Source organism: Candoia aspera, chromosome 3, assembly GCF_035149785.1.
Source record: "Candoia aspera isolate rCanAsp1 chromosome 3, rCanAsp1.hap2, whole genome shotgun sequence".
Taxonomy (NCBI): Eukaryota; Metazoa; Chordata; class Lepidosauria; order Squamata; family Boidae; genus Candoia; species Candoia aspera.
This window is the reverse complement of record NC_086155.1, coordinates 131,897,681-131,911,932: the sequence shown is the minus strand read 5'-3', so window position 1 is coordinate 131,911,932 and position 14,252 is coordinate 131,897,681.

Genomic DNA, 14,252 nt, shown 5'->3' with positions numbered 1-14,252 from the left:
ATGGCATAACCACAGTGACACTGATACATTCCCCTGTGCACAATTAAAAGGTAAAACAAGTTGGAAACACACCCGGATTCATGGGTATTAAGCTGACAGACAAGAAAAGGATTAATTCAGAGATACAATAAGAAACTTGCTCCTCTGAAACCTGCCATACAGCTACCATGCATAGCTTTCTATGTTTAAAAAAATATACACACCTTTCTAGTTCTGATAAACCAGATAACAATAATTAGGTATTGGGAAAGTCTGCTTGGCTAGCTATCTCTTGCCATCAGGAATCAAAGGAAATTTGTTTACTTTTCTGAGACAATATTTGACTCATTCATATGCTGAAGAGCTTCAAATATAATTTAATTTTTAATAGGTTTATGGTGGAATTATAAGTCCTGGTTCATTTAATGCAGTTTAAACAAAATAGGGTGCCAGGGTGAAGCTAATTAACAATCAGTTTCAAATGTTGCCTTTTCTGTCTGATAGTTCCCTGAAGTAAGGAGGGGGTGGGTGTTTTAGAGAATATTATAGGGAATGCAGGCGTGACATACAGGGATTACAACAACAGATAAACAAGTCATCTTTTCTGCTACAAAATGTTATACTGCCTCTTCTCCACAATGATGAAAAGCGTAGCCTTGTCCCTGAAGGTTCTGCTATGTAATTCTTTCTTTATAGAGTTTTATATTACAGAGTTTTTAACAATGTTGTTTAATTGGGGCAGTTTAATTGGCTGTATATATTGATCTATTGACTGTAAAAAAATGGTATGATGAATACTTTCACTTCCTTAAACTATATGCTCATTGAATTTATTTTTTAAAGGCAGGAGTCATTCCATCCTCTAGTGTTTCTTACCAGTTCTGAACTCATATAAAATCTTCAGAGATGTCCACCCAATGTAGAGTGAATGTACACATATTACCTGCAAGATAGTTTGAGTTATCTAGTATTCAGATCATAATCAAACAACCTGTAGCCAAAGGGGTTAAGTGCAGTTTTCCCCAAACTTGTATCTTTTTGACAGAACAGGACAGAATATAATGATATGGAAGCTTAGTTTCTAAGAAGAAGCTTATTTGAAAACAAAACAAACAAACAAAAAAACACCAGGTGTTAGACCAGGTACCTAATGAAATTCACATTATATTAAGGACAAGAAACAAGTTGAGCTGGGTTGTAAGGAAAAAGTAGATAATTATCAGCCCCTAGGATTCTTTTTCACTCTGGAGTAACCAGTTATACCCTGTTTATAAGGATCACTCTGACTTAAGGACAGACCTGTCAATCACTGGATCCAACCTCTCCTCCCCTACCCCTCCTCACATTGGAGTTGTTCTTAAATGGCAAAATCTTTGGGGGAGGTAACACTGTTGTCATCCTGCCACCCTTCATAGCATGACAGAGGTCTAGAGAAAGAGATTAGAAACATAGCTTTATGGAGGCCCAGAGGAAAGTACTAAGCTCCATGCTCATAAACCAAGATTAAACCCTTTCAATGTGCATTCCGTGAAAAGTCATACCTACTGAATTAAATATAATGTATGCCATTCCTTTATTCTGAAATTTATGTATGAAGGTATGAACTCCATTTTTTTTTTTTCTAAGTAGAGATGTAGGAATTGTGGGTGGTGTCTTACCTGGTCTGGTGAATTTTCAGTGACTTCTTCTGGTCTACTTAAAATGACCTGGAAGTAACATTATCCCACACAAAAGCATCTAGGATGGGGAGGGAGGGAGGGAGAGTGTGGAAAAGTCAGGATGGCAGTTGAGCAGCACAATCAAAGCCCTGCCTCTTTTGTACAAGGATGTTGACATTGTACGCATGCACAAAAGGGGCAGGGCTTTGATTGATCCACTTCAACAACTATCTTGCTTTGGATCCCACTGGATCCTTGTGATTGTGGGTAAATGAAATGTCAGCTGCCTCCCTCCCACACACAAAAAAATTGATTGCCAATGTAGGCTATACATTTTTTTTTTTTTTCATTTTGGCTTAGTTTCTGTTTCTTGCAAGAAGATTTCAGAGAGAAAAGTTTCAACAAATGTAACAAAATGCGTTGAATGAATAATGAAATAAAATTGATGTATTTGTGTACGGAAATGAATTGAAGTTTGGAAGAAATAACATGCATATAGAGACCAAATTTCTGCAGACTGAGTTATGAAGAAAAGCAAATTTGCAAGTAACAGGATATTTGGCCTGCTCTGATTGGCAAGTAGAAATAGTATTTTCCATCTTCCTATATTTCACTTTTCTAACAACAACAACAATAACATCTCAGATGTTCCTGTATTGCTGTCTCTGAAGTAATTTTCTTTCCCAGCTTATTTTTCAGCACTTATTATGTGGCAAGATAAGAACATCCAAAGAAACTGTCAAGTACACAGAAACAAAGAGATGCAGGAAGCAAAAGCATTACTATAAATATCTCATTGATTTGGACCAATAAATACTTCAGTCCTGTTTAGCAATGCTCATCAATTCCATACAGTTATTTAACTGCAAAAGATCTTTCCCTGCACCTAACTTCTCGGTACTACCGGAATACATTTCCATAAAACTGACAAAGGAATTGATGGTTTTAACTGCTCTGTGCAAGTCTATCTACCAAAAAGATTTGTTTTATGTAGCCATTTAAGACACTGACAGCTAAAGCGATGGGCTGAGTGATTCAATTCTTGAGTTCTGTAATATTTTTCAAGTCATAAACTTACACTGAAATGACTGTGGACACTACTGGAAGTGTTGAAGTCTGCCAAGTTTCATTTTTTGGATAAAACAGTGCTCCAGTTGTATACGTATAAGAAATTACAAAATATTTTAGTTGCTTATTTATGTTGTTTAGGAAAAATAGACACAAAATATTTGTTTCCCAATTCAGAGTACTTATTACAGTCCACCTGGAATTTTGATGGAACTCTTGGTATTAATCAAGAGACAAAATTATAGTATTAATGTTAATTATACCAAGGCAGAATTATTTCTTATAACACTGGGAGACTAGCATATATTTCTTTCACCACCTACATATCTAGGAATGTGTCAAAATATTTTACCAACACTGTTAAGCTTCATGATTGGAGAATCACTCTCCTGGACATTTCTCAACAAAAGCTAGTTGGTAATTTAATTAATACAAGCTGATAAAATAGAAGGCCTAGACTGCAAGATTCTTTGATTGCTCCATTTATAAAGATCTGAAACAAAAATAGTAGATAAAGAGAAAAAGATAATTGCATATTCAAGGAGAAAAAGGCTTGTCTGCAAAGTGTATCCTTAAGGATTTCCAGGGATTGAGGAATTCAGAAACCCAGCCTGTAAGATTCAACCTATATTACCAGTAAATGGGTTAAAGTTGGATCATCAGGCACATGTCCAAGGCAATAGGACCCCCAATTTCTGAAAAGTAACCAGTCTAAATTCCAGAGGGCCATACACTGCCATATTTATTTTCATTTTCCAGAATGATGGAGTCTATGAGAGGTTGTTTTTTTAAAAAAAAGATACTTTAGCAAACTTATTCCCAGCCATTCAGTTGTAAAATGATGAAATAATTTCATCACAGGTCAATAAAATGAAAAAGAAAATGGAGCTAATAGTTAATGCAATAGAAAGCAGACATAAGTCCTTACCCTAGACCACCATACAAGTGGAATGTACAGCCAGGAAACAACATAAACAAGTATCTTAATTCCTTCTTAGTTTCTAGGTAGGCAAACCTGTGGAAAGCACAGAATAGTTGTTAAAGAAGTTAAATAAAATTCTAGATATAGAAGTATGATTCTACCTGTATAAATCTACCTCAAGTGAATATAGATTGATAAACATGCTTGATATAAACATATTTTATAACTTGGAAAAGAAGATTTCAGATTACCAGCCCATAAATATCAGGTCAACGTGAAGCATGCACAATTAAGTAACATTAGATTAGGAACAGTATACAGATAGTTCTCAGTTAATGTCAGCCTTATGAAGTAGACCAGACAGGAAACATGACCAGATGAGCTAATTCTACATTACCGTAAGTTTACATTAACAGAATCTTGCAAGTCTGAAAGTACATCTCCCCCATCTCCTTTATAGCCCAAGAAACTAGGGAAGGTCTCTTCTGAGCCTCTTGCCCCAACCACATTCCTGCTGTGGGCTAAACTGCCTTTTATCTGACTGTTCCCTTGGTTGTGTCCCATTGCTTTGTCTCCCAAGGTCATTCCCACATACCATTACAGATAATGGTGGCAATTGGGACTGGAATTTCTGTTGCTAAGCATCATGTGACCGTGCCATTTATCAGTTGAAATTCCAGCACTTCCTGTTGCTATTGTTAACTAAATCACTGCAGGTCATGTGGTCAACATTTATGACCTCCTGCTGGCTTCCTCATTGACTTTACTTGTAAGAAGCTGGCAAAGAAGGTCCCAAATGGTGATCATGTGACCATGGGATGCACCAACAGTCAAAACTTTGAGGATGGCCGTAAGTACCACTCATTCAGTGTTGCTGTAAGTTCCAAGTGTCGCTGGACAAGTGATCGCTAAGCGAGGACCACCTGTAAAAGGGGAATTCATGATAAAGCCACTTGAGTTATCAGTTCTTTCTTGCATGTGGTTCATGCAGACTTGTTAAGCAAATACTTGATAAGTCTTGATATAAAAATATGTTACTCATTTGAGTATGTAAGTGCTGTACCATGCAAATCTAATATTCATTTTGATATGATTTTTGCCTTTTTTAACCTGAAATAGAACTGTGTTTTAATAAAAGAGAGACTTTTCTCCTTAGTGAATACTGTACTCTCTTGAGAGGGGCACAAGAGCTATATGGCCCAAGATGTGCCCCAAATAAAAACTGTGTGGGTACTTTTGCCGAGAAAACATTAAGCACTGGTATAAATAGTGCTCCTGTGGAATGAAGGAAATAGTGAATGGCTGTAGCTGATTTTTTGGGCATTTTGAACGATATAATCCTGACAAGCTCTGCATTTACCAGATGAGTAAAATACTATCCCCAAATATTTAAAGATTTTAACTTGTTCAATCAGACATCTATTCAACAGCCAAACACATAGTCTTGGGCATTTAGCAAACACCAGGATCGTAGTTTTAGGAAATTCTTTCTTCAATGCTTCTTCTTGACAGTATTCAGCTAAAGTGCACAGAGTTCATTTTAAACTAATTGGTGTTTAAGATAGCAGTACTGCATCATCTGCATTCAAAAATATTGCAATGTGGACTTCCAGTGGCGGACATGGCCGACTGAACAGCTGTGCCAGTGAGTTCCGTAGGCAGATCTGACAACAAGGCTTTTTTCCAGGTGCAGGTAGTCTTTTCCTGATGCCCTAGAGCATTTTCATGGACAGAAAACACTTGGAATCATCCCATTGCACTCCACAACATTGTCTCATAGCCTGAGGAGTGCAAACAGCATTAGCGCTTATCCAGTAAGAGATGACAGGAGCCAGGGACACCATCATTTCCAGACCACACTGTAGCCTTAAAGAAACACTAAGTCAAACCACCCCATTTCTAAATCACCCAATTTATATTTTCTTTCAGTTCCTGTACCCCAAGAGAGGCTTTCTACAGCAAGAAGAAGCAGACTGTCTTGGTGCTTATCGTTATTTCTGAATTAATTTTAATTAAAAGAAACAACTTTGGCTTATTTCCCATTCAAACATTAAGGAGGACTGAGAATAAATAATCATCTCCCCACTATTATTTTTGTATTTAATGTGAAGGATTTAACATTTTCCTACATGTGGAATCTGCTGTTTTGAGTCTTCAGTGTTTGGTTCATTTTCATTTTTAAATGTGGGAGCCACAGCTGCTAGTTAGCATACTTTCCCTTTCATTGCTAACTCTTGGAAGCTTTGCACTAGCCCATTAGCTCCTATCTGTGCTAGCCAAGTATCTAGGGGGCACCATAATCTACCGCCTGAGAGCTTAAGGCGATTTTCTCGGAGTTCATTCTGAGCTTCGATGTGAGTTCAAACAGATTTTTCATGATACCTTTCAAGTTATTCTGCAAGATATTCAAGACATTGCAGAAAATATCAGTTTTAAAATATGTCAACTGGCTGAGGATGTTCTGGAGGAAGGGAAAGAGTTTAATCAAGATGGAGATGTCTTTACCGACAGTGAGATTGGAATCTGATGAAATGCCAGGTGATGAATACACTTTGGTGTTGAAAGAGTTAAGACAGCTCAACTTGCAAGATACTGATGGGTTTGTTTTTCTGGGGGAATGTTTTGGGAAAGAAATGATTGTTCTGAGGGAGGTTTTCTGCTGAGAAGTCTGAGTTCCTAAGGGGGGCAGTTGGGCTGCTTGATTTCTCTATGAAAAATGCCCTGTGTGTGATATCAAGACAAGTAAATGCTGTGGTATATTTTGATGTGGGATAAAGAATTAAGAATATGTATTTGGATTGATATTAAGGCTTATATGATTCCATTTTTTGTTAATGATTTGGATTAAGATTTATTCCATTGCTTTTAAAGTTGGTTTGATTTTTTTGAGATTTATTAGATATATTAATACCTGTTCAGTTTTCAGTTTAATAGGGCTAAGATTGTTATAACAGTATTAAGTATAAAAGTAGACAATTAAAATGTTTTTATAATTTGATTTTTATTATAGTGGTCAGAAATATATAGAATAGCTGTAGGAAGGAAATACTTAAATAAATGTTGTGTTTTGGAGGGGAGTTGATTTCAAGGTTTATATATTTGTGTGTGTGTATATTTATTGATTTATTTATTTATCCGATTTGTCACCGCCCATCTCCTCCAAATGGAGGGTGTATGTATGTATGTATGTATGTATGTATGTTTATGTGTGTGTGTGTATGTATGTGTGTGTGTATGTGTGTGTGTGTATGTATGTATGTATGTATGTGTGTGTGTGTATGTATGTGTATGTATGTATGTATGTATGTATATATATATATATATATATATATATATATATATATATGGAAGGAGCAATTGTGTTTAGTGATTTTTATAATGTGCTAATGGAATGATTTATGGAAATAATGTGATGTTGGTTAGATATAGAGTAAGGGATTAATTATGGAAATTGTATATTCTTGTTGTTGAAAGTCAGAAGTCACCTTGTTATGTACTCTCTTTAAAAATACTTTTTTCATCTTCTGATTTTTTTCACTTTTTCCCCCTTTATTGTAGTTTTTTTCTTTCTTTTTTGTAGTTTTTAAATATGCTGTAAGCTTAATAAAATTCTTATTAAAATATTGCAATGTGTTCATTGGCTAATTTTGGAGGGTGATATGCAAGGCTGTTTAACCTAATTATGATATAATTAATATACAGATTAATTAATAAAGGTGACAGGATTCAGCCCTGCTTAACTCCTTTGTTGAAAAGGATTCCTCTGGTGTAATGTCCCTGTATACTGCAAAAAAAAACATTTTATTTAATCAGAATTTTCATACGATTTACTCATCAGCAGGAGCACATGCCTATCTACAGTGGAATTTTTAAATGTGCACCACATCCTTGAACTTGAGATATAATCAAATGCAAACCTAAAACCAATGAAGGCAGCCTATAGAGCAGATTCAGCTTCAGCAGTGTATTTTTCCACTGAATGCTATAAAATTAGAGTGTTATCTATTAACAAATGCCCAGCTGTAAAACCTGCCTGCGCATCAGCTAATAAATATTCTGACTCAACCCAATCTGCAAATTTATTATAAAGATGTTTAACATAAAGCTTGCTAATTATATTTAAAAGACTTACGGGTTGATAACTGGCAGGTAAATCACAACTGCCTTTTTTATATATTAGCACTATAACAGCTAAGCCCCACTCCCTTGGGTTCTGTGCAGTAGAGTCCATAATAGTGAACAGGGATCCTAACACCGGGACCCACCATTCTAGGTTACCTCTAATGACCTCGGCTGTGATAAAATAATAGCCTGGGGCTTTGTTGCCTTTCAGTTGTTTTACCAGCCCTGCTATTTCTGAATTTGTGGCAGGAGCTCAGTGTGGGAGCAGACTGGCATCCAGGTCCAATTTATTTTTTTTTTCATTTTTTCTGGAGTATATAGTGCTCTAATGTGATCTTCCCACATTGCTGCTAGTATAAGAAAGGAGAGACAAAGTGGCCTAGAAACTGGATGAACTTGTAAGTAACCAAGGTTAAGATAGGATGGCAAGCTTTTTTCACTGAAACAGAGGGCACATCCTCACTTTTGCTTGCCCCATTGCCAAGGTAGGTGACCCACCATTCTTTGTAGGAATGGATTATCTCCTCCATTCACTTCCAACCCATCAGTAAGGCACCACCACCCTCTTGTTTTGAAGCTCTGCATCCAAACTGCTGTTTTCCCCCCTAAGTGCTTCCTTCTGATCTAGTGACAATCACAGCTATGATTGGCTACAGCACCTGGAACTCCCCCTCCCCCCCCAGCAGCTAGATACTGTTCTATACACCCATTTCATCCTGGATTGCTGGACTCTGCTGCTTGATAGCTGCTATTTTTAAAATTATCTTATAACAGTTGCTTAAGTCAATGAACTTTCCTTGCCCCTTGGTTTTCACCCCTTCTACAAACTCATCACTCCATTCAGACTTTGCATCTCCCAGTAGGCACCTTTTAGTTTCTGCCCAGGCTGGGTGAAGAATGCTCCCCTTGTTTTTTCTACTCTTTGCCCACAGTACTGCAAAGTTTCCTTTCCCTCCCTCCCCCACAATCTACAGTAAATTGCAGTGTAGGCATTAGAATGAAGCTACAACATTTCAATGAATGATACTGTACTTGGATGAATTTGGACCAAAGTTTCCATGGACTCACAGTAGTACATAGAAATAAAGAAACAACCAGTTCTCTTTGCTTGAATCAGTGCAGCATCAAAGCAGCAATGTTTATTAACATATTTTAGTAGCTTATGTTACACTTTTATTATAGAAGTATATCCTTGTTTGTTTGTTTGTTTGTTTATTCAATTTCTATAGCCGCCCATCTCAACAAGTGACTCTGGGCAGCTTACAACAATAAAACCACAAAACAGTTAAAACAATTACTATTAAAACAACTAAAATACAAGATAAATACAAGATAATGGCTGCCAAATAAGCAATGTATGGATGTTAATACAACCAAGAGGTGGGACCATCCACACACTCAAGTCCCCAGGCCCAGGCACAATGCCAGGTCTTCATGGCCTTATGAAAGGCAAACAGGGTCAGGGACATCCTAATTTCTGGAGGGAGAATGTTCCAGAGGGCAGGCACTATGGACGAGAAGGCACGCCTTCTAGTTCCCGCCAACTGACACTCCCTGGATGATGGGACCCATAGCATACCCAACCTGCTAGATTGAATTGGATGGGTAGAAACAACTGGGAGAAGATGGTTCCAAGCCATGAAGGGCTTTAAAGGTGACAATCAGCACCTTGAATTGCACCTGGAAACACACCAGCAACCAATGCAGCTCACGTAGCAGTTGTGTTACATGTGTCGAGTATCCAACACCATTTCCTATCTGTGCAGCTGCATTCTGCACCAGTTGAAGCTTCTGAATGCTCTTCAAGGGCAGCCCCATGTAGAGCACATTACAGTAGTCCAGACGAGAGGTCACAAGGGCATGAGTGACTGTGAGCAAAGCCTCTCAGTCTAGGAGTGGGAGCAGCTGGTGCACAACCTGAACGTGTGCAAAGGCCCTCCTAGCCACGGCTGCCACCTGCTCTTCGAGCAGGAGCAGTGAATCTACAAGGACCCCCAGATTGCGTACCGGGTCTGACTGGGGCAGTGCAACCCCATCCAGGACCAAAGATGGAAAAACCTTGTCACCAGAAGTCCCACAAACCCAAAGCCACTCAGTCTTGCTTGGATTGAGTCAAAGCCCATTGCACCCCATCCAGGCCCTTACAGCCTCCAGGCACTAGGTCAGGACATCCACAGCATCACTCAGGCAGCCAGGGATGGAGATATAAAGCTGAGTATCATCAGCATATTGATTGTATCTTACCCCAAACCTCCCCCAATTGTCCTAACTACCAGGAAGCACACTGAGACAATGAACTGGTCTCTAATATTTATTACTAGTACTTAACAAGAATCCTAACAAACTGAAGAAGCGTGGGAAAAACCCAGACATATAACCCCCAGGGGTTAAGGCGGTCCCGATCTGTGTCTCTTTGAATGGCTGAACAGTTCCTCAGTGCTACGCATGCGCTTGACAGTCTGGGTGGGAGCCCCCTGCTCGCCATCCTTACTCATGACACCAATGGACTCATGTACTATAGATGTTAAATAGGAGAGGGGAGAGAACCAAGCCCTGAGGCACCCCACAAAGTAGGGGACGTGGGCTGAACCTCTCCCCCATCAACACCAACTGGAACTGACTCTGGAGGAAGGAGGAGAACCAGCACAACACTGTGCTGCCCACCCCCAACTCCTGAAGCCGGTCCAGAAGGATACCATGATCAATGGTATCAAAGGCCCCTGAGAGTTCAAGAAGGGTGAGGATGGTCGCACTGCCCCCATCTCCCTCCTGCCAGAGGTCATCTAAGAGTGGGATCAATGCTGTCTCAGTCCCATAACCCGGCCTGAACCCTGACTGAAAATTATCCAGATAATCCGCTTCATCCAGGGTCCTCTGCAGCTGCCATGCAACCACTCTCTCTACAACCTTCCCTAAAAAGGGGAGGTTGGAGACTGGATGAAAACTGTCCAGGCTAGTTGGGTCGAGCAATGGCCCCTTGAGGAGAAGATGCACCACCACCTCCTTAAGAGCCAGCGGGACCACCTCCTCTCTCAAAGAGGAATTAACCACTGCCCAGACCAATCACAAGCCTCCTCTGAGGCAGCCTTAACCCACCAGGAGGAGCATGGATCTAATACAGAAGTGGCTGAACTAGTAGCTGCGAGGGCCCTGTCCACTTCCTCAGGTGCAACTGGATCAATATCTCCACCCCCCCCCCCGCCAGATAACCATGCCAGACTTTGCCTCCATATCCTCCACTGGCCCTGCCATAAAGCTGGAGTCCAACATAGAGTGAATGTGAGATACTTTATCCAGTAGATGCACAGCATATTCCTCACAGCGACCCTGCAGGTGAAACTCAGTATTACTCCCTCCAAGGAGGGACCAGGTCACCCAAAATAGGGCTGCTGGATGGCAATCTATCGATGCAATAAGAGTGGAGAAATAACCACATTTCGCCGCCCTTACCACCACGAGGTAGGCTCTAATAGTGGCTCTAGCTCGTGTTTGGTCGTCTTCGCTTCCCATCTTCGGCCAGCGGCACTCTAGGTGTCTCTTAGCCCTCTTAAGCCTCCTCAGCTCCTCTGTAAACCACAGGGAGCCTCAAGAGCAGGTGCGATCTGATCCGATCCAAGGCCATGGCTGCTCCCTCGTTCCATGTGGCCACCAAGGCCTCAGTCGGACCATGCAGCAGTTGGAACTTTATCTCAACAATTTGAATTGACTTTTGTGTTGCATATTTTTTAAATTTTGCTGGTCATTGACTGAATAACCATTACTGGTACAGGCAACAATGGGAAAAAAGGAAGGAAGGAAGGAAGGAAGGAAGGAAGGAAGGAAGGAAGGAAGGAAGGAAGGAAGGAAGGAAGGAAGGAAGGAGGGAGATGGGGTTGCATTAGTGTCAAAGGACAGAATCTGGAAAGAAGTATGAAAGCATCCAGGTGTGCAAACATCTGGGAAAGCAAAAAAAAAAAAAAATGGGGGCTAGGGAGGAGTAGACAATCCCTATAAAGCCAAAGACAGTGAAGGATGGATGGATGGATGGATGGATGGGAAGAAGAAGCATAATAACCCATCAGGGCCTGCAAGGTCCATGAATACAGACTGAGCAGCAACTTGGTCCCGTTGCCAAACTGCTGCAATCCAGACTGGACTTTTTAAAGTAGGCTTCAAGAACAGCCAGTAGCAGCTGCAGAAAAGCAACTTAGGCTGCCATCACTTGCTCAGTGTCATGCTCCAAAATCCAGGGCAATGTCAAGGAAGCAAGAACTACTTAAACTTCATTAAGGTATCTTTAATGCTAGTCTAGGAGTGAACACAACATCTAGTATATAATACAAATACAAAAACTGCAAGAGGAATTTCCCACTCTCATTTATAGTGAGTTTCTTAAGGCAGGGTCTATTTGAATGATTTGAAATGCTTCTTCCCAGATTTCTTGCCATGTGGACTGAGTTGCTGTTTATAAGATAAGCTGCCAATGGACTTGTCTTCTATCTCTTGATAGAAGGCAAGTAGGCGTATACCTGCTCTCTTCTATTACTCTCCTAATTTCTCCACAGTCTCTCTCATACAGTCATCTTCAATCAAATATGTACAAACAGATATTTTTTTTAATAAAATGTAGTGAATATATAGCATCTGGGCATTGTATTACAATAGATAGTACGCCCTTGGTGCAGAAAGTACATAACAGTCCATCTAATTCTTCCTTGAAACAATCCTCAATGGTGGGTCTAGTTGTACATGGATTAACAGTGATGGATTCTACCTATTTTACAAGGGCCATCAGGAGAAACGTGCTGTGGTCCTGCCACTTAGGGGAACCCAGAAAGTGGGCCGTTTCTGTTGCAGCTCCTGTCCTAACCTTGCTAGCTTTTCAGAAAGTCTTAAGGACCTGGTTGCATTCCCAGGGATGGGGGTGGTGGGGTGGTGGTGGTGGTGAAAAGCTTCATTGTTGTTGTTTTACCTAAGAACTACTAACATGTGTGTTGCTTTTTATTGTTATATATGTTTTTGGTATTGTTTTTTTTTTAATTGTGTTTAACCACCCAGAGTTGTAAATTTGAGATGAGTGGCAATATAAATTGGAATGAATGAATGGTTTAAACCCATAACATGTAATGCTTGTGGCAGCCTCTTGGGTATATACATTTATGGATTTATTTGCTTGATATTTACTTTTTGGCTGGTCTTATGGGCTGTTGGCAGTGCAGAGTCAGTATGGTGAACTGGGCAGCCATACAGATTGAATAAAATAAATAGATAAAATTGAAAGGTCCTCTGAGTTTGTAGCCCTACTAAGTCAGGATTGCCCCTTAAATCTCTAATAGTTGTTCCATGAATTTTTGCAAAGCAGCAAAAGTAATGACAGAAATGAAGTGGTAAATATAGCTACTGTGGTTAAAGTTGTGTATTTGAACAAAAATAACCTCCTGCTTAACACTTAACACTTTCCTTAAAAACAAGAAGGAAAATGCTTAATGAATTCACCTGAAAAGATGTCTAGATTTTCTCCCCAAAATTTATTTTTATATTAGGAGGTTGTTGAAGTTAGCTTTGCTAAAATACTAAAGAAGGCAAATTATGTTCTTCTGGAAATTCAATAATGTCTTCCTTTTGTTTAAATATGGCAATTTGGATACGTTTTAATAATGAAAGAATCAAAGCATTTGATTGTAATCAAGCAAACATAAGGGATATAATATATGTAATTGGTATACTATTTGATGGCAATTTCCTTGCCATTATAATGCTAGATAGCTTCTGAAATACCAGATCCTACAGCTTTTCCTTCATAAATCAAATAAGTGTGTGCTTTTTAAAAAAAGAAATAGCACCATTTATTCTGATATCAAGGATTTAATTCAAGGGTTTTTATTTGGTTATCATTTTGAAGTAATCTGACATAATCTTTCTTCCCAAACTAGTCTGTGGATTAAAATACATTTGTCCTTTTTCCCTCAATGCAATTCTTGGTTCAAAACTTGCATTATTAAAAAGTATATATTAAAGGAAATCGCATAAAATGATACATTAGAGAAAATGAACATGACATTTCTTTTGAGGTTGGGGCAAATCTCAGAACAATGATGAACTCTGTCAGCACAGAATATATATATGCACAAAATTGAAATTAACCAGATGTACATCTACATCTATATCCAACGTATTTCTAACTTTTCCCACAGAATTGTGGTTATGTTAAAATCTGTGGTGAAGCTCCAACACAACCTGATTTCCTGCATTTCTGCACATGCTTTTTATCTTGATGAGTTTTCAGGTTGGGCATACTTCTGTGGTATAGTAATCCCTACAGTGACTGTAAATTGAATAAATATGTTTTGGTTCAATAACATATTTGAACAGTATGTGCATACCTTGACATATCTGCACTGAAAAAAAAAAAAACAGTTTCATGTTGACTTCTTCAAAAAAAATAAAATCCAGGGAATTTTAATTTTGTAACAGGGCAGACTTCCCAGGTTCTCTGGCAATGGAGTGGCTCACATAGCAATATT